We start from the raw sequence: 22263 nt of genomic DNA on the forward strand, positions 1-22263 counted from the left end.
TCTGAAATATCTTTTGGTACTGAATTGTTCGGAGAGTTCCTTTCCTATTTTAATTGATGACCTAGTATTAGTTAAAGTCATCGTACAAAGCCGAATGAGATTTGCGAGGATATCAAATTCAGACATGGCTTGGAATAACTTTGAGTGCCTTATAATCGACCAAAATGTGGTAGGTGTCGATCTGCATCTCATGAGACTTCTTCTGGATTTGCCGCAGGGTAAATATCTGGTCAATGGTGGACTTGCCAGGTCTAAAGTCGCATTGGTATGGTCCAAATATTTCATTGACCATAGGCTTTAGTCGTTTCCATAATATCCCTGACACTATCTTGTAGGCAATAGGGAGAAGACTTATGCCCCTATAGTTAGAGCATGCAGTCTTATCTCCTTTATTGTGGACGGGACACAGGATGCTCAGGTTCCAATCGTAGGAAATGGTGCTAACTAGCAGATGCATACACCTTATCAGAGTGTCGCCTCCGGTTTTGAACAGCTCGGCTGGTAAGCCATCGGCTCCTGCTACTTTATTATTCTTTAACCGGTTTACATTCAATACTATCTTCTGGGATTGGATCTGTGGTATCTTCATCGTCTTCTCTACTATTTGATACCAACAGTTTGGAAAAATGCTCTTTCCATATCCTGAGCACCATATCTGTATCACTTACCAAATTACCTTGCTGGTCTATACAGGAGGGTGTGCCTGTAATAAAGCCATCAGTTGGACGTTTCACTCTTTGGTAGAACTTTCGGACTTCATTTTGGCTCCTGTACATCTCCATTTCACACTTCCGCTTTTCCATATCTCTCTTTTTCCTGCGGAAATGACATTTCTCCTCTCTCCTTTTCTCCCGATACCTGTCTCGTGCGCTACGCGTTGATACTGATTGTAAAGCAATGGTGTGCACGGCCATCCACTGGTGGTTTCTGTAAAATACTCTTAATTTAATTAATTCTACAACACTTGGGCGTTTAAGTATTTTTGTAATAATTCTTTAATAATTCATTTGTAGCACCGACGTAGGCAGGGGGGGGGCCCGGGGGGCCCGGTCCTCCCCCCCCCCCGAAATGATTTTCGTTCCTATAGGATATTAGCTTATGTGTCACATTTTTTTTATTTTTGAGTAAAATTTTAAAATTTTTTAGATTTTTAAAGAAATATGTAAAGTATTTGGGTCAACTACATTGGTTTACTTATTGAAAGTATGAAATAATGAAGAAGTTAGGTTTTTTGAGCAATTTTCTGCATAGTTGTTGGTAAGTTTTAAGGTGTTGTTTAAGCGTTTAATAGTAATTTAAGGCTGACTCTAAGTGTTGTTGATTTCACAACAAGATGTTTACTGGCTTGTAAACAATATCTAGAAAAAAAAAAACATTCTTGTGGTCCTTATTCTTTATTATGTTTCAAATCTGCAAAAAAAGAACTATACCAACCATTTTTATGATAAAACTTCTGTTCCACCGCAGTCTCGTTCGTTGAGATTATTAGAAACTGGTCTCTTGTTACAAATTAGTAAATGTCTATTGTACAAAAAAGGATTTTTCTGTCGTACTTTTATGTTTTGTCATGATACAAGGTAACCTCACGCTCAGAGCTCACAGAGTTGTATTCGCTTTGCCGTCCCTTCATTGACAAAATGATTTTGACAAGCTTTGTATGTATTTGTTAAAACATACATATGTCAGTTTTATTTACATTTCAAATCTGAAAGCAATTTAATTTCATATTTTTTAATTTAATTTTTTCAGACCATTTGGAGTTGATTTTGCATTGTATATCCGCCCGTCTGAAGGATAACTCTCGAACGGATCAGCTCAAGTGGTCCAAATATTGGCCTCGTCATGTTTTTCCAAAATATTAATCAATTTCGACTATGGGGCATATCGGTCCACTTCTTCTGGTACAACCCCCATAAAAGTTCAAAGATTTGGTGCGAACGGTAACTCACGAGCAGATCAACTGATTTTGCATAAACATTATTCATTGCAATATTTTTTGCAGACATACATATATCAAGCATGGACTATATCGATCCAGTCCTTCGAGTACCCCCACACAAAATTTTCCCTTAAGGGCTGTTCGTGAATCGCTTTTAAATTCCTTGTGGTCTTCTTAACAGTGATATGATGTGTTTCGTGATCCAGTCTATGTTTTCAGATATATTTGTTCAAAAGCTTTAAAACTCCTACAGCGACCAATATATGAGCCGCTCAGTGCACACTTCGACTAACTCCACTTTTTGAAAAATTTGAGATTTTAGTGTCAAAGCCTTTGATATCGCCATATCTATTTATGATTATAATATCTTTCCTGAATAATAAAGATGAGCACCTTTAAATAACAAGTTTTTATTGACCACTGAATAATATGCAATTTTTTTCAGTGCACACTTCGATTAACTCCACATTCAAATGTAGCTCTGCTCGCAACGTGCACATGCAATACTCTTTCGGCTTTTGTTGAAACCATAGATGGCCTTTAGAAAATTATGACGTATATAACATACATTTTTGACGTATATTACATACGTCGAAAACGTCGTAAACCTAGCCAAGAAGAATGACGCTAACATAAAGCTAACATGAATTAATTACAAATATTGTTTTATAACCGAACTAGCAACATTAATTTTTATGTGAAACCTGTAATATATGTGTATAAAACTAAGTTTTTCGTTAAAAAAATTCAAAACCTAACTTTATTACTTTTTTCAGTGCACACTTCGATTAACTCCACCATTACCACAACATTACTAACGATTGTTTGTTGACTATTGTTTTTATTTTATTTTATATACCGTTAGATGAAAGCTATACCTGCTATTATGCATTCTACATTATATATTTGAATCCATATTATCAGGGGAATTTTAAAAAAACAATATACATTTCATCATTGCTTTTCTCAACTTTTTGTTTTATGGAGTTAGTCGAAGTGTGCTCTGAACGCTTCATATATGGATGGTCCAACCAAATTGGCACGATAAATATTGAAGTGACTCCCCAAAATGAGATCCAGCGTGTTTAATCATGTGTATAATGACATAATATTTTTTCCTTTGGAAGTTTTTATTTTTGTAAATACAAAACACACATAGATCTGGGATTCCTAAGAAATTTATGCTGTAAACAGATACGGCTGTGTAAATAAAGTTGGTTCTATATATATTCCTAAATATAAAAAATCATACATTTTGTAGTATAAAAAGAGTACAATATTCTCACAGATTTTATAAGATTTCAAAAGTTTAGATCTTGGGGGGGGAGGGGGGGCGTGGCAGCCGCGGCTTTCTTCTTTTTAGCTTCACGTGTTCCGTAGAGTTTTAGCGCTCTTGGGCACAGCTTTAGTGGTGGCAACAGCAAAGTGGTTTTTACCCAATTCAACGTTGTTCTGGCAATGATATTCTTTTCAGCATAAGGATACAACCTTATGGGTTGACGAACATTGGATTGGGAGACGAACACGACCGAAGACTCGTTGCGTGCGTCAGGAATCACCTGCTGATTTCTTCAAATTTAGGAATGCTATACAAATTGTTGTTAGCCATCGGAACCATATTTGCAAGAAAACCTTAATCTTTGTGGTATGCGATGAGAGGTCCACGGCGGTCGCGTATGGTACTATGACATGATTCGACAGCAATTTGGTGACCTGTCAATATGAATATGAATGTAAATATAAACTCATTAATCTTTGATCCAGTCCAAAAACTTACAGGCTTGTTCGCTGACGCTTGTTACGACACATCAATTGGTTGATGCTGTTTTAGCAACGAAAGTATGTTCGTTCCTTTATTATTTCACTTATGTACTTCTGGTTCCTCTGTATCCATACTCAAAATTTCTGCAACCTTTACAAGCTGATACATAAAGAATCCGAGGACAGGTGAGCAACTAAACAAGTGCAGCGTGTCGTGTGGTCCACATTGATTCGGGCCCAATATGAATTGAGGCAGCTTTTTTGTCTTAACAGCTGGCGTTATTCTGCTGTAATTGATGAGGGATGGTCTATGAGTACGATACAGGCAGTATAAATTCAATTCAAGCCTGCCTGATAGGCTCGTCCTAATTCATTAATATCTCTGTGGATGTACATGGGTGGGGAAAGCCTTTCCATTAAATCATGACAGGGATGCTCATTGCGATAACATCCAAGCAGGTATTGTATTGGAAACATCCTGATGTGCTGATGCACCGTTAAAACCTTCGTCTTCTCATGCAGATGGTGTTATGTGGAGGCACTGGTGTTATGTGGAGGCACTATGTTGCAGCTTTCAGTTCACTGTTGCTTGCGTGGACGACTTAAACATGCTGTAGAAAGTAACACTCAATATTTTGGGGTAGTTAGTGGTCAGAATCAGGACACCATAGACCAACATATTCATTGAGACCCTCATTGCAGTCCAAATGATAAAGAGTGTGGCTTTGTTCATTATTCTTGCCTTTGCTGCACTCTGTAACTATTTATATAATAACATTTAAGTAAGAAATCTTTTTACGTTGTATTTCACGATTTACTCTGTAGTGATCCGCATTGCTTACTATTTATATATTTTGGAAAATGTTCCCAAAATTACGAAAATATTTTATTATCCAGCCTCACAGACGTCCTCCATGAACCAATAGACCATCAAAAACAAAAACTTTTCACACATTCTCCAGGAATATAAAAATATAAATAAAACGTAAACAAACAATATGAAAGTTGTTGTTATTGTTGTCATTGACATACAATAACAACAACTTTCATATTGTTTCAAATGCATGGTTGTATTTGGCAGCTCAAGGACGGTTTTTTCAAATGAGATTACCTTCTTATTCTGCCATGATGTTTTGTTCTACCTTTCGAATGTTAATAAAACCAAGATTAATGAGCTTGAGGTCAATATTTATATTTTATTTATTGCATATTATTTCCAATATTTCGAAATTACATTGAATTTCAACTTCAGGGATTTTTTTCTGTCGATTACACTGTGCAACATTTTGAATGTGATCTTGTGCAAACAATTCGAACTGATGATTTTTTGAAAGTACAGACCCAAACGACAAGAAACCTTAGTTAGGTTTTGTTGTGCGAGATCCAGCTCGGATTTTATGGCCCCATCTAAACATGGTTAAATATTGAGTTTTTAAAGAAATTCGGCGCTATATCTCTGAAACCAATGCGAATCTTCTTCTGACCTCAAGCAAATTTGTAGATAAGGACAAGAATAAGATGTTTGAAGAAATAATGAACTCGAAAAACTACATTTATTGCCTCAAATTTCAAACTATATGCAAAAATTCCACAATTTTTATACATTTCGCACCGTATCTCCACAATCGTTAATTTTCCTGAATATTTTCTTTTGGAAAAATATTCCCTGGAATGTAATACACAACTCTTCAGAACATGTCACATGTCATTTTAGAGTTTCAGAATGTTCTAAAGAGTTGTTGAGAACTTAACTTAACTTATTTGGAAGATTTTTGCAAAAGGTTACTTGGTTCAACTCCCAATAGTTTAGCCCATACTGACCAGAATTTCAGCAGTTATGTAAAATTTTCTATATTTTATAGATTTTGATGCCGTAGATGGAGTTTTTCTTATGTGGGTTTTTCAGAAGAAAGGTTCTACTAGTACAGGGCTACAATATTGCTAAAGACAGCAAGTCCAAATTCCTATTCGTTTCTGAGATAAAGGCCTGATAAATGCAAAAACGTGTAGATTTAGCCCGGTTTAGATGAGGCCTTAAAATCCGAACTGTATCTGACAGGACAAAACCCTACTAGGGTTTTTGTAGTCTAAATATGTATTTTCAAAAAATTCATACTAGAATCGGAAACAGATTCTCTTCTTCGTCAAAATCTCAACAAGAATCAGTCGGCTTTGCGGACAGGAATATACCCTGAGTCTGTGTGAACTGAAATTTTCATCTATGGACAGATCGAATAGGGACCACACAATCAAAATCCTTTAACCCAAAGCTATGTATTGGGAGATTTTCAGAATTGTGTAGCCATTTTCGGACGTATGAACTTGGCGACAAAATGTGGATTATATCATTGATTACAAGTGTTGCGGAGAAGGTACCTGAAGAAATGGACCGGACCGACATAGTTCATTTTGGAATTAGATTTTATTTTGGAAGTCATTCCTTTTAAAAGATTTTGCTCCCACCAGTCATTTCAGTTCGTCACAGAATATTTTTCAGTTTTTTTGTTAGGAAATATGGACTTGCCGACAAAAAACACAATACCGTTCTAAACACAAGGAATACCTTCAGTAAACATTTCTAAGGATCCTCGAACAGACCTTAAACTGCATTTACCAACTATTTTGATGGTTTTTGAAGGATGTACCGCAGTATAAGGTTCGAAAGTTGTCGTGCGCACCAGTGACTACACATGACGGCCGTAGGTGTCCTTTACAGCTTTCGGTCCAGTTTCTCTGAAAGTATGGACTTGCCCCTGAAAAACTTGTACTGTAGTAATAGTGGCCCCGAGAACACTTGTTGCAAAAAAGGAAAGCGTTTCCAGAGAGGTCTTTTTATTTATTAATTTATTTATATCATATTTTTACTTATAACTAAATTATTAGCAAAAAGGAAGTGAAGCCATGACTACTTAGGTCTTCAGCTTAGACTTATCCACTTATTTATTGTCAAGAGAGGTCTTAAACTGCACATATCTGAACATTTTTGAAATACTCTGTGGAAGGTTACCGAAAGAATGGATTGATATGGTCCATCTTCGAAGTTGATTAAAATTTGGACAAAATAAAACGAAGGCCAAATTTTGGACCGATCTGTTCGAGAATCATCGTGTCCTCCACCAAGACGGACGAACATAGCTAAGTCGACTTCAAGTTTTCTGAAACAGATTTTTTCCAAACATACTTTGGCCCTAAAACCATTTTTTCGATGAGGTTTATTTTGACTAAAGGCTGAGAGTATAAAAAATGTAGATTGGGAAACATTTTTTTCATGGATTTTTGCTAAAAGAATGTATACATGTATTGATCTTGGATTGGACGCCAGAATTTCATTTTAAAAGAATTCAAGACTGGTTGCCAGAGTTTTCCCCCAGCAAAAATTCTCATTACAAACCTCCTTTCCCACCCATTATTTTAACAAGGGCATGTCGCGCGAAATATCTGGTTATTTTGTAACCACTGAACAAAGTAGTATGTAACCACTGAAATAAGTAGATACTGGGTAGATTACGACTACTTATTTCAGTGGTTCCAAAATAACCAGATATTTCGCGCGACATGCCCTTGTTAAAATAATGGGTGGGAAAGGAGGTTTGTAATGAGGATTTTTGCTGGGCCTAGTTCCTGGTCAATTTATGAGAAGATCCACGATCGGAAACCAGAATTTCTATAAGAGAAGTCCGACGATTAGACGCCAAAATAGTCTATTTACATGCGCGATTAGGCAACAGAATTCGTCATTTACATACCCGCGATTAGGTGCTAGAATTTCATGATTGATAGACTCACTATTGCTCAGAATATTTTTTTATCAAGAAAACCACTATCGGCCTTCAGAAATTCTTTGTGATAAGATCTACGATTGGACACCAAAATATCTTTAGGGAAATAACGATAGTTGGTTTCTTTATGACAATAAAAACGATTGTACACCTGAACGTCCGACCATACCATGACCATAGTCTGGAGTGGAAAATTGAAGCCTGAAACAAGGGGAAATTGGCCAAGAAATCTTACGCCATTTTAATTAAAAAATAGTAATGAAAATTATTTCATCAGTAAAATAAGCCTAAAATAAAGTTTAAATCATTGCTAAATAATAAATTTTCGCTAGCATTAACTTTAAAAATTTTGGTCAGGTGGGCCCCCCCCGAAATGAAATCCTGGCTACGTCCCTGATTTGTAGCACTATTTTAGATAAATGTTTAAATATGTAATGAAACAACAAGAAAAATTAAATATTAATTCTCCCTTAAATTTTCTCTTTTCCTATTTTGCTCGCCATTGTTCTCTTCGGTAGCAGCACGACAATGGAGGTCAATGGCATCCAAGTATGGGTTTTGCGGTTGTTTGGGTATCGGGACGAGGAGTGTTTTGATAAAGCAAGGGCCATATGATTACAGTTTACCAATGCCCATCTTCAGTGTTGTGTCTGTTCGTACCTTATTTGCTACGTTTAATCTGGTACGCAGCTTTGCATGCCAAAAGGTGGTGTTTCGAGTCTATGTTGGCTCTTCGGAACGATCGTATATTTAACACGCTTGATGAATGTCTGTCATCTATCACATCGTGATCAATTTGATTTCTTGTTCTTTGATCTGGAGACAGCCAGGAACCGTTATGATTATCGAGAGGCTTAAATCTGGCACTGCTAACTACCATGTTTCTTGCCCCTGTGAAGTCTATTAACCTCATTCCATTGTCCGATGTTTCACTGTGGCCTGACTGTTGGGCCAAAGATATTCTCCTTTCCAATTTGGCATTAAACCCCTATGAATAATTTTTAGGTCATGGGCAGGACAACGGTAATATGTTTCTTTAGGTGTTCTTGTGACGCCTTCCCTAATACATTGTATTTCCTGTATGACGGTTACATCGGTCTTGTATTTTTCAAGTACATCTGCCAGTGCGTAAACTACACCTATAAAGAGTGCGAACATTCCAGGTGCAGATTCGCAGATCATGGTCTTTAAAACTTTTGAGTGGTCGTCAACTTTAGAGGGGTTTGTGTTTCATAGCAAGTGTTTTTTTTGTTTTTCATAGTCTAGAAGGTAGTATCCAGTATATTGTGTTAACGACGAAGCCCTGTACCTTCAAAAGTATGCCAAGCAACTGATAACAGTTCCTCATTTAAAACAAGAAAACCATTAACCTAACGATTTAAATCCAAAAGGGCTTACCGACAATGAGACAACCTTTCGAAATAAGAAGAAGAATAGTATGGGCCAATAAATCGTACTTTGGGATATGTAAGCAGTTTATAAACAAAGCCACATCTCTTTATCGGCTATACAACGAAATCAGCATAGATCAACATATCTTGTCACAACGATTGCTCTGGCTAGAGAATGTCATGAGCTGAATGATAATGACAGTGACCGAAGTACTGGAATGCAACCATGGAGTGAACACGTGGAAGGCGAGATCAAAAAACGCGATATTCCAAATTGGGAAAGAAAATCAATAGACAGGAGTGTAAACCAATTCCTAGTTCAGCTTTAAGACAGTTTTAGCCAGTAGTACACCTATTTCAGCCACGGTTTACAACCTATTAATTTGTCCTTTAGGTCATTAAGACTCCATGGAGGAATCCACGGTATACGTTTATTAAAATAGTTACAATATTACACACAGACAATAGGTATGTCTATCAGCTCATATCTATCTATTATTTACAAAGTATGTACATGTTGATGTTATTATTAGATTCATAATTTCTTACGACTAACAAGAAATGCCTTAGAGTTCATTGAGAACAAATGACAAAAGGCGTAACCACTCAAAGCTATGATAATGGCAGTCATACATTTCGAAGAGGAAAAAAAGAACATTTAGACGGCATTCACCATTCCAGCTTATTGTTCGGAGAGTCGAGTCATTTACGTTAAGCCAGCCAAAAAAAAAAAATCTGGTGTACCAACTTTACATTGTGTTGCTGCGGGGAACTGCGTAAACCAAATTAAGCCGTTCTGTTCGCATTAACATTGCCCTGAATATTGCACAGCATTTTGTGTATTGACTTGGCTTGCCACTTGATTCAGCCAACAAGTGATTCGCACTTTTTCTCCATATGCCTATGACTTCGGTACGTTCGGTTTCCTATTCAGGTGTGCACTTCCCTGGTAGAGGCAATGCGATTTAGCGGTTTTATTCCTATGAAATGGTGCGATGTTGTGTAGCGATTGCGATTAATGAGTTGCACTTAAAATAAATCGTGCCATAGTTTAAGAAAATCCACTATAGAAACAACAAACAACAACGACAACAAAAACGTAGTCATGGCGGGAGATTTAGAATGATTTTTCATTTAATACCAATTTGCACCTTGCAGCATAACTAAGAAAATCTTCGACAATTTTACCATTAATGGAGGTTGTATCATCAATGAATGTGGCAGTGGGTTCGGGGGCCTTTTTGGTGTTGTTTATATGTATAGTTTGTTTACAAATTAGTAGGCTTAACTGCTAGGTTTGAGTATGCACTCGTCGGAGCCAGTGTGTATTTCTTTGGTAACTATTATAATCTCTTATTGAAACTGAAGAAAATGTTGGTATTTTTTGTACATTTGTGTTAATCTTGTTCAATTATATAAGTGTTGCATAATTACAACGATCGGAATAGAAGACACCAAGTTGCGAAGAAAAAACTCTAGTTTAATACAACTCAAATTAGCAAAGGATATAGTCTGGACGGGCTGACTATGTGATACCCATACCCTACACCACTACCCATGTGCCTATGATTTTCACGGACATTTCAACATTTCTTTTAGGAGATACTAAAGTTATTCGCAACCCTGGCTTTTAACACCAGATGAGTTGTACACTCGCACTACCGAAATCGAATTAATTTTTTCAATGCACATCGATTAGATCTTGGAACTGAAAACGCCTGACAGAATAATGTATAATCTCACGGCGTCGGGTTTTTCGACACTGTACTTACCTGGAACCGTACAACACCCGTGTTCGGACCAGCGACTGCCATTTCAGGGTACACATGTTTGTATTTGCTTCGTATTTCTGGGTTGCATCGGATTCTTTTGGTCCGTGCTGGTACGGAGGAAAAGACAGGACCACCGCACTCAAACTTCGGTAATATGCAATAGATGTCGCGTGTGGGTGCATCTCAGGGATTGCTCTGGACTCCTCCATGTGAGGGACTATGTTGTTGCATGCTGCGTGAACACAGGCCGTCGTCGTCATCAGACCACTAGATGCTTGCTACGTACTGCGGAAAGATCACCCAGGAATGACTGTAACACTAATTGGACCAGTTTCCTGATTGTACAACCAACCCTTCTGATGTTCGGGTAGCAAAGAAAACGTTCCGAGACATCGTCACTTCTGCAACCAGTGGTGCCATGTTGGTGGTTTTCCCGCTACTTGTGTTGATTTTTGACGCATCAAAACCACGGTTTAAGCAGGAATGTCAACCGTTTTAAGGTAAAAATCGCTACAGACCTATGGTGCGTATGTGCTGTATCGATTTTTACCTCGGAACAGTTGGCACCCCTGGCTGCAACCGCTCGCCATACACCTGCTGGCCGAATACACGAAGTCAGACCAAATTCCCCAGCAGAGCCGACGGGATTAGCAAATGAGTCTGTGAGCTGAGACTGGGCGTTAACAGAGTGGTCGATGAGCATAAACGGACAAGTGTCTAAATCGTCTGAAGAATTGTAACATTGGGTGCGGTATAAGTGAATTATGGGCAACGGTCACTTTCGTACCATGGAAAAAAAGAAGAGAGAACCTCAGTCACGTTTGGCGACGTAACGCTGGAAAGGTGCGCAAGTTATTTTAATCGACAGTTTGTCGAGCATCCCTGGAATGACAGTGCAATGAGAAGAGTATAACGTCGCATTAGATCTCTTCCTGCCGAGAAAGGACCACCACAAATTACAATGGACGATGTTGCGAATTTCATTTCAGGAACCCTTAATCATCCAACACGTTGGACCCTGGCGGTATCTCCATGGTTATTTTGAAACAGATAGATAAACCGGGTGTTGAGTATCATCGAAAGTTCTCTACCTTTCGCTAGTCTCCCACATTGTACTCGAAGTAGGGAAAATGGGCAAGCCGGGCAAGGATGCCAGCAAAGATGAATCGAACCGAGCGATTTCGTTTTGTCGCCCGTAGCGAAGACCCTTGAGTCCTTAGTCCTCCCCAGCATCAGTAATAGGTATAGAGTTTTTTACATTAGCATGAGTTCAGTAAGCAGCACAGCACGACAACAGCTCTGCACGCCATCTCTAAACATATTAGTCGAGGACTCAACCAGAGCAAGCCCTGCCATAGGACAGTGTTGTTGGCGCTAACAAAAACCTTTGGTACTGCCAAGCACTCCACGCTGTTTGAGTACACTGAGCAATCTACCCTCCGGCCAAGTTTGAATCATTGGATAATTTATTATATCTGTGTGGACACCAGTTGTACGTGGAATTCAGAAACAAGAAGTCAACGCCACATAGAGTGAAACATCTCCTGTATTCCACCACTTTCACACGGTATTTACATCGTAACGTATGCGGTTGATTGCACGATCTTGACGTCAGGTATATTTCCGGATATAATTTTTGAACTCTGAACTCTGAACGCTGAACTCCAATTTCTTGATCTTACCACATTCCGAACACTAACTACCCAAAGATCCTGGGGGTAACATTCAACAACATGAGCACGCGCATGCCACATCTATCTGCGATAACCTGAGATGTAGGAACAAGGCCCTAGGTGCCAGCTCTTGTGGTATCAACAAAGATAGCCTAGGTGGCAGCTCTTGTGGTATCAACAAACACACCTTTTTGCCCACATATAAAGAGATAAGTCAGAATGTGGTAAGCTGGAGGCGATGGAACAGTATTCATTAGGGTTATGACTTTTTGACATTTTTCCTCAAAAATGATTGCCTGTAGCAGGGATGAATGAACTTTTGCCTATTAATCACTATGCTATCGTTATTGAAATATAAAAAAAGTTCACGCACAAATCGATTTTAAAAAAATAATTTTTTGAAAAAATATATGAAACGAAAAAAATGTTTTTTTCAAAAAATTATTTTTTGTTGCACGAATGAATAAATATAAGCCTACTAATAACTATAATAACGTTTACTTCATTCATATTTTAAAAAAGTCGCAAAAAAAGTCACTTTGAAAAAATTTTAAATTTTTTGTTTTTTGTTAAAAAATTATATTTTTGAATAAAATCGTTTACGACATTTTTACGATTCTCAGAATTAATGAAAAATAGTGAGAAATACATTTTATGTAATTTTAATTATTTCATGCGGCTCTAAAGTTTATTTTCAATTATATATCTGTTTTCAGTGACTACAAAAAATTGTCCATAATTTTGATAAATTCAAATTTTAAAATCATTTTGTGCGTGAGGTTTTTTCACCGAATCACCTTATAATTAAGATTTTATGTAATCTTATGGCAAAACTCATCACGCTATGATACAGGGATATGAGGTTGTAAAAAAGTCATAACCCTAGTATTCATATCAGTCAGAACGCCGCCCTGAGAACTGTAACCAGGCCTCCTCATATCATCAGTGTACCATATGCATTAGGGGTCGGAGATTCGTAGAGTAAAACAGGGAGTTCCCCAAGGTTGCGTGATATCACCGGAACTGTTTAACATCTACCTCTCCTTTATTCCAACCTTCCAGTCGCCATTGAGATCGTAAAGTATGCGGATGATTGTACAATCTTTGCGTCGGATACATTTCCTGATGTCATTTGTGAAAGGCTCACCTCTTATTTGCTAACTACCCAATGGTCCTAGGGGTAACATTCGACAAGATGAAATGTAGGAGCAATGTCCTCAAGTTCAGCACTTGTGTTGCTGACAAAGAAACTTTGTTGACCACATATAACGCTTGTCAACGCATGTCAGTGTGGTCCGCGAACATAAGTGCAACGCGATGGAACAGTATACAAACCTGTCAATACGCCGCCCTGTACAGGAATACCGTAAGTTTTATCGATTAAAAAGTTGTTAAAATTTCTTTTGTTTTTGTAACAACTACAAAACAAACAAATGGAATTGTTGTAAAAAAAACAATGAGTAAAGTTGTTAAAAAAAATATAGAATAGGCCCACAGAGAATTGCAATAAGGTGCCTCCTTATATCATCATTGTATCATCTGCATGAGGTGACTTCCAGTACAGTAACACAATGGCACGCTCATGTTGCAGTACTTGTTCGGATGTTACCGTGTTACCATATGGTGGATAGAAACCCTACAACGTAGGAATATCATGAGGGATCTTCATGATCTAGAAAGAGATGTCCCACATTGCTTGAGAGAATGAAACTCGCTAAATGGCATGTAGTCATTTATTTTCCAAATTAGGGCCCTTTTCTCAGAGGCCTTAACGATCTCTGCGAAATCCAACTAATTCACCGAATAAACAGTGACATACGTTTTTAAAATACGTTTCATTTTTCAGTCGTTGTATGAATAAAACCCCCCAAACAAGCAGCAAACAAAGTGCGCCACCACCACCAATTTGCAGGAATGAGAATTTCTCTTGGCGAAATTTCCGATCCTTTTCTTCTTAGTCGTCTTCTTCTTAACCATTCCAATGGTATTGAATTTAGCAAGTGGTGCGTGGTTTGGTACTTAAATGAGTGATTGCGTGTACAAGTGGTACGAGTGACTTACGCTGTGTACGAATCGAGTGAGAGCAACATGAGTGGGTTCATGTTAAAGGCTTTTAGGCCATATTTGTGATTCCAGTTAATAGCTGGAGTACAACAAACACACACACATTGGTCGGGTATGTAAAATCTATCGAGACCCATATATTGAATGTTTTTGTTGTGATTAAGTACCAGTGATTTGTTTAATGGTGCATGAATCGGTTGCGGATTAGTTGCTGCGAATAAAAACGGTGGCATATCACATTCATACAGCTGAGTTCGCTGTACCAACAATAACAGCAGGTTATTTTTTGTAAATAACAACAACACTAAAATACTTGAAACAACAACTACAACACTAAGATCGTTAATGATTAGTGGACAATGCGAGCAGTGAGCTTGTAGTGTAATAAATCCATGGCAAAATTTTCATTTTTGGAAATCAATTATTTTGTTCGGCTGTAATTAAATGCCGTTTTGACATTTGTGATGCGGTAAACGCATTTTATTGAAAACACGAGCCAAATGAAGAAAACTAATGGTTTGGCATTTTTTAATACCAACTAAATATCGTTGGTAACTTCTTGTTACGAGAGGAAGGACACAGTGTTTTAAATCAATCTACTGGAGAATCGAAATCAACAGATTTTGTTAGTGACCGTCGACATAGATATGAAGCTCGTCTCCACTACGAACCCTAAATGCCAAATTATAGCTAAATTAATATGTCACATTTTTTTTGTGGAAAAGTTTGTTGACCTTTTTTAACCCCTAATTCAAAATCACATCCAATTTGGACGAAAAAGAGTGGATGAAAACTTCAAAATACCTGAAGTGGTATGTGGACTATTCCAAAACGAAGACCTAAGTTCACAATTTTTGGTAGAGAACATTTATGACCACTATGGTTAATTTGTTCTGAAACTGTTGCTAAAAACTCTAAAATACCTGAAGTAGGGCGATACCGTTATATGGGGCTATTTAAAAAAAAAAGTTAGTGGAGATGTTTCTTGACCACTTTGAACACTACGAAATTGTCGAAAAAATTTCCAAGTCTTTGAAATCGGGTGGTACAGTTATATGAGAGCTATTCCAAAACGTAGACTTATGTCCATAATTTTTAGTGGAGAAGATTTTTTACCTCTGGGAAAATACCTTAAATCGGAAGATACCATTATATGGGGGCTATTCCAAATCGTAGATCTTTGTAAACAATTTTTGGTGGAGCAATTTTGCTAAAAATTCTAAAACACCTGACTGCCAATACCGTTATATGCGGGCTATTTAAAAACATATGAACCTATGTATGCAAAACGTTTTTCTACCACTTAAATGCTGTATTTCATCCAAGTTGGACCGAAAATATCGATGACAACTTGGTGGAGCAATTTTTTAAACACTTGAAACCCTAAATGCCAAATTATATCTAATTTGGTCAGAAAATGTTGCTAAACACACCAAAATACCTGAAATCGGGTTTTATGGGAGCTATTCCAAAATTTGGGTCGATAAAGCCCATCTGCGAACTTGTCCTGTCTGTGTCCTATCTCAATTTGTTTGGATGATAGGGTGATTAGCACAAACCGAGGGACGACCAAGCATAAATCGTCTTAAAATTTTACCCTATATACATACCTTACTTAATTTACTTTAGATATAGGGTCTCAAATGATTATGCATTACAAACGGGAAAAAAAACTTAATAATAAAATAATTGGGAATATATTCCTACCGCCAGTAATTTCATTCAAATGAAAGAAGTGTTAAACAAACGGATCGGGACAAAATTATAAATGCTTTGAAAGATATAACAAGTTCGGCCCGGCCGAACATAACGCGTTACATATTTGATTTTCATAATAATTAAATTCTCACAAATTTTTTAAAAATCTGTAATAACAAAAAATTTAGGGGTTGGACATGTACAAAATCCAAATGCTGAATCATTGTAAAACCATTGTTTACAAACATAAAATAAATTCGCTGCGGACAGGATTCGAACCTGTGCGGGTAGAACCCAATGGATTTCAAGTCCATCTCCTTAACCACTCGGACACCGCAGCTGACGACATAAGGGTGAAAAATTTAATTTCCGCGTTTTTGCTTCAAATTAATATTTCAACTCTCAAACTTTACGGGATATTAAAGGGCGAGCTAAGTGGTAGATAGTCCTTAGAGAGAGTCCTTTCTTAGGGAGAAGAGCCAAATATCGTATATATTGAGACGAGATAAAGGTCTTCTTTACAGAGAGCTAAATGTTATCTTAAGATAGATAAGTTAGAAGAGCTGAATTAATGGTCGTTAAATAAAAACAGTGATGACAGATAAGTTTGGTCAAAAATCGTCAATTTTCGGCAGTCAAAATCTTCAAATCGGCAAAATAGTATTTCAAATCGTCCAAAAATCGGAAAATACAATAACTTGTATTTCAGCTCAAATTACAATATAAGTTGAAAAATAAACTGTAAATTAATTAAAAAAATAACCAATTCATAAAACAAAACAGTTTTGTGACAAATGACCACCTACGAAACACTGTTTAAGAAAAGCGGTGTTCACTATTGAGTACAACACCACCGCAACCCACACTTGCCGCTTCTTGGATTTTTGTGGAACAATTATACTATTTTATTAAGTACATGAAAATCCATTCTTAAAAGAAGCGATTTGTTTAAATTTTTGAAATTCTGTCTAAAGACAAGGTACTTAATAAGCCAATAGATATGTAATGAACAGTCCAGTCGTTTTCGAGATAGAGCGATCACCGCAAGACGCATTTTTAAAAAGAGTGCCTGGTAGATGGTCATTTGCCACAAAACTTTGTAATCTTTTTCAACAAAAATTACAGAAGGACGATTAAAATGTGCCTTTGCACATCAAAAAATATCTGTTAAAAAGACTGGTACTTTTCTTGAAAAAAATAGGTAAAAAATCATCAAAATTATTAAAGTTGTCATAACTAAAACCATCATATCGTTTTTTTTGTTTTTTTTTTCGTCTAAAATGCCGATTGATCTGGCATCACTGGATAAAGGACGTATTTTTGGAGAGGAGTTAAAAGTGGGCTGAAAAGGGATGAGCTAATAGTAGCCTTTTATAAAGACAAGTTAATACCCCGGATACACTTAACCGGATTAACCCAGTAGGTTTGGATTTCAAATGTCAATTCCATAGACGAAACGTCAAATAAATCCTCTCGGAGTTGGTTAACCCGGCAAAAAGCTCTAGTGTAATCGTACTATGAGTGTATTCTATATAGAGAAGTGCTAATGTCGTCTTTATAGAGACGAGCTCAAAGTCATAGTTAAAATGAACTAAAGATAAGTTTTATTGAGTAGAGCTAATGGTACGTTTATATATAACTGGATTTAACAAACCCACTGGGTTGCAAATATTAATTCCATTGCTTATATTTCAAATAAATGCTTATAAAGAAGGTTAACCGTGCAAAAGGCTGTAATATAGACATGGCCTAAATGTTGTTTTCATTGTTACGAAGTAAATATTTTATAGTAAAAGCTTGTATATGCAATTTTTATATGACACCTAGAAAATAAATACGCTGCGGACAGGATTCGAACCTGTGCGGGTAGAACCCAATGGATTTCAAGTCCATCTCCTTAACCACTCGGACACCGCAGCTGGTAATTTAGGTGAGGTAAATTTGAGACAGAATTTTCTCGGTATTTCAATTCTCTAACACTCTTCCTCGTCCTGTTGCCACACAAAGTCCTTTTCAAAGGGATGTTAAACGTAGATATTTATAGACGAATTAAAATTTGTTTTGTAGATCAGCGAGATAATCTGTAATGTTTATAAACGAGTTGACGCATCTTCTTTAAAGAGACAAGATTAAACTCTACTCTATAGAGGGCAAAAATTATTAAGCCAAGCTAAAGGTTGTTGTAAGGTCGACTTAGTAGATACTATCTGAAGGTCGTCTTCACAGGGACAGCTAAAGTTATTCGCAAAAGACGGGTTGAAGCTCGTTGTTATAGAAATGACCAACTAAAAAAATTTTGCCCAGATCGTACCGAATTCGGACAAAATCTCTGATTCCGTATTCGTATACAAAACAAGTCCCAATTTGTGTGAAGCGGTTCGCAAAATTCGGAACGTTTTCCGAGGGAAATTCGATGAGAACATTTGTGTTTCCAGACGAATCCGTTTAGAAATCGATAGAAATTTCTGAGGGAAATTTTGATTTTCTTAACAATCTTGGACAAAACTCTCAATAAATAATAAAATATTAGAAAACTGACCGAAAATATAATTCTTTTTGGAGATTTGTTTCGAGACTCTGACAAATTTTGGAACAAATTCTGAAAAAAAAATCGAGATATTCGATCCGAAAATCGGATTCGATATTCTGATTATTTTCTTCAAAAAATCTCAATCTAATTAATTAAATAAGGGGTTTTATTTAAAAAAAATTTTGATCTTTATTTTATTACAATGTGGATTTAATTGTATACACTGCTGCTGTCAGCTGAATTTTATATTTTCGAAGAATAGGGTAAGTGCACCAGTAGTCGGCACTTTAAGGAATTTGTTATCTTCAATCATATGTCCTTCAGAGCCTAAATGCCCAATCAACTTGAATTTAAGTCGTTATGATTTGTAATTTTGTGTAGTTTTAGATTATATAAACATCTTTTTAAATTATTTCTGTTTAATATGTGAAACTTAAAATTTTCGTGAAATACTGTTTTTTCACCAGTAGTCGGCACCATTTCCCAATAGTCGGCATTAGATGATCCAGTAGTCGGCATGTTATATTTAAATAAAGAAAAAATGGATATTTTACATTTTTTGTTAAATATTTGAAAGGACAATAGTTTATCCATTACTTATTTACCCATTTCCAGTTTATTATATACATATCTATTGATTTTGCTTAAAAAAAAATAAGTAAATTTAAACTATTGTTTATATAAATTAGTTCGTACCAATAGTCGGCACCTATTACCCAGTTGTCGGCACCCCACAACGTACGTACTTCAAATCATGGCTAATATTGCTTAAAATCGCTAAAGTTCCTTTCAAATTGAAACAATTTTTTATTTATTAGCCTTTAAAGTATTTGTTTAGTATTTTTTATAATTTTTAGCTAAAAGTAATGGATAAAAACCAATGTTTATAACCCCATGCCGACTTCAGGCAAATTTTATATTTTTTTGTCCCTAAAGTCGGCATCAGCAAAAATTGCACAATTATAAATATTTTTTAAAAATTTCTTTTTCTATAGTGTTCTTTTAACTGTTCTCTACTTATATAACAAAAATGTTGTGGAAAATTTCTTCATTTTAAAATAATTACAGAGCTTATAAGGTTAACATCTCCACAATTTTTTTCTTAAGAAACATGCATTTTCGGTTGTGGTGAAAACCCTTCACTGACAAAAACTTAAATTTCGATATAAAAATTGGTCCTAGCTCAATGAAATTTTATATAAAGTTAGCTGACAATATTGTTGAAGAATTTTTAAGATTATTTTTCTATTTTGTTTTCTTAATTTTTAGTTATTTGAGTTCAAATTCAAAAGGTGCCGACTACTGGTACATGCCGACATTAGGTGCACTTACCCTATAATACGCCGCCCTTTTTAGTAATGTGATCCGTATCTGTTTAAAAGTTTTTACTAAAATGGAATTAACAATATATGTAAGTCACTATAAACTTCTTTAAAACACGTGTACGCAAGCTTACCACTGTCATTTGTTAAATCATAAGCGATTTTAATCACAAAATAACTTATGCCGCTACGTCTTTGTCACTTAACAGTTGCGAAATAACTAAAAAACAAAAAAATAAAAAGACAAGCTAGAGCATGCAAACACAAAAAAACACTCCCTTGTCGTTATTTTTTTTTATTAGTTGAGGTTTTTTATTAATTCCAAAGTATGTAATAAAGGAAACATGTAAAAAACATCGCTCCCAAGTGAACCATCTAGCTATTAAGATAAGGGTCGTGGTATTACACAGTGCTCCTTGTCGTTATAGTTCTTAAAATAAACTCCCAACCAATTTCGGGAATTATGCTCGCGAGAGAATGAAACGAAGCACAATTTCCCATCAGAGTATGTGCAGATTATTCAAAGACTTTCGTAAACAAGCGCAGGAAAATGTGCAGAGATTCTTAAAAGAAATCTTGCTGAATATGGGTTCAATTTCTAAGGGAAATTTAGAGAAATTGATCAATTTTCTGATCAATCGTCGGAAAATCTCGTATAAAATTCTAATATCAGAGTCCTCGGTAAGAATTGTGGGGAGCTGAATGTCGCATTCGTTAAGTATAATAGTATGTGAACCTGCAACAATTTGGTGATCCAATTCAATGTCTGCAACTCGAATCTATAGTTCTACAAGTGCTTTTCATCTATCAGAACATTATCTACATGTTTCTTGAGAATTGGATGCTGTTAACTAATGCAGTTGTTGTTTTCAAACTAGGATTTAGTGTGTCTATGTATTTCTTATAACACATAGAAAATAAATTCGCTGCGGACAGGATTCGAACCTGTGCGGGTAGAACCCAATGGATTTCAAGTCCATCTCCTTAACCACTCGGACACCGCAGCTGACAATTAATGCGTAACAAATCCGAAAGCGCATATTGTCCATTTCCTGCTTAAGCCACACAATTAAATTTTCTACCACCAATAACATATTTGCAAAGTTCCTCATTATAGACTAATTAAATATCAATTATATGGAGATCTATATACACTGATAGCACTTATAGACGACCTAAGGATTATCTTCACAGGCGACATCAGCTGAATAGCGTGTCTGTAATAACAGGATAGTAAAAAAAGTGTCTGATTTTGAGCTAACTCGATTTTTAGGGAAGTTTGGTATCCATATCGAAAAAAGTTGTTTTGAAAGCTGTTTGACAAAAATACGTACACCAATCCTTTTATACCCACCACCTTTTATGCCCTTCCGTTTATAACGCATTGAAATAATTAATTAGGGACCGCATATTCTTCATCAAGATGAAATTCTGAGTCGATCTATGTCTGTACGTCCCCGACTGTGATAATCACTCTTGCATAAAAAAATGCAGATAGGACACTGACATTTTGCACAGATGGGAATTTTGTGTGCAGGTAGGTCAAGTTCGAAGATGGACTATATTGCCCCATATTTTGGTACAGTCCCCATATAACGGTACAGTTTATATCAAAGTTTTTGACCCAATTTGAATGTAACATGACATTTAGTGTTCAAAGTGGAATAACCCACAATATAACGGTACTTCTCGATTACAGGTACATATTTTGAACTTCTAATCTACGTTTTTAAAAAGTCTTTAGACTACTTAAACTGAAATCGGCAAATAACAAATAACTTAACTGAAATTGGGTGAATAGCTTAAAAATTTGAAGTTAACAGCCTGTTCATGTATGTCGACCGAAAGGTTTTTTGCGCTTCGGAAGTGGAAAAAATCATTTTCTGTTCATGTAAACGCCTTCGAAACGACCGACAAGCCATACGAAATAACACGTAAACGTACACTTTTCCATTAAATTTGGGTTTATGTATTTGGAAAGGACTGTTTCTTATAGAAAGAGAATGTCAAAATCACTCACTTGCTTTGTAGCTGCCGAGTAGAACGTAAACTCGCGAATAACACCGAAAATCTTAAAACAAATTTATGGAACACATTCTTGAAACAAAATAAAAATTTTATAGACACGTTTTAATGGCGGTTTCATTCATTATTTTGAAGAAATCAATAAAATAAAATAATTCAAAATACCGAGACATTTTATTTTTCAAACAAAACAACCCCCCATACCATTGCTATCGCAAACGATTCGTTTTCGAATGTTTTTCGGAAATTTTGTTCGAAAACGACACGAGAACGAATTGAAAACGATTCATTTCGTCGCTCAGTTTATGG

The 22263-nt window shown here is 36.2% G+C and overlaps 1 long non-coding RNA gene and 3 other non-coding genes across 4 annotated transcripts; 1 reads left to right on the forward strand and 3 right to left on the reverse strand.

Moving 5' to 3' along the window:
• The first annotated feature begins 1577 nt into the window (after window positions 1-1577).
• On the forward strand, window positions 1578-2198 carry LOC141400047 (uncharacterized). Its single transcript, XR_012412067.1, has 3 exons — window positions 1578-1681; window positions 1750-1940; window positions 2003-2198. It is a non-coding gene; the product is annotated as an uncharacterized lncRNA (long non-coding RNA).
• Window positions 2199-16335: 14137 nt separating this feature from the next.
• Window positions 16336-16417, reverse strand: TRNAS-UGA (transfer RNA serine (anticodon UGA)). The gene has a single exon. It is a non-coding gene; the product is annotated as a tRNA-Ser (tRNA).
• Window positions 16418-17914: 1497 nt separating this feature from the next.
• Window positions 17915-17996, reverse strand: TRNAS-UGA (transfer RNA serine (anticodon UGA)). The gene has a single exon. It is a non-coding gene; the product is annotated as a tRNA-Ser (tRNA).
• Window positions 17997-20853: 2857 nt separating this feature from the next.
• TRNAS-UGA (transfer RNA serine (anticodon UGA)) lies at window positions 20854-20935 on the reverse strand. Its single transcript has one exon. It is a non-coding gene; the product is annotated as a tRNA-Ser (tRNA).
• Window positions 20936-22263: the final 1328 nt, after the last annotated feature.

This window comes from Musca autumnalis, unplaced genomic scaffold, assembly GCF_047663935.1.
Source record: "Musca autumnalis isolate F117 unplaced genomic scaffold, ASM4766393v1 scaffold_3, whole genome shotgun sequence".
Classification (NCBI taxonomy): Eukaryota; Metazoa; Arthropoda; class Insecta; order Diptera; family Muscidae; genus Musca; species Musca autumnalis.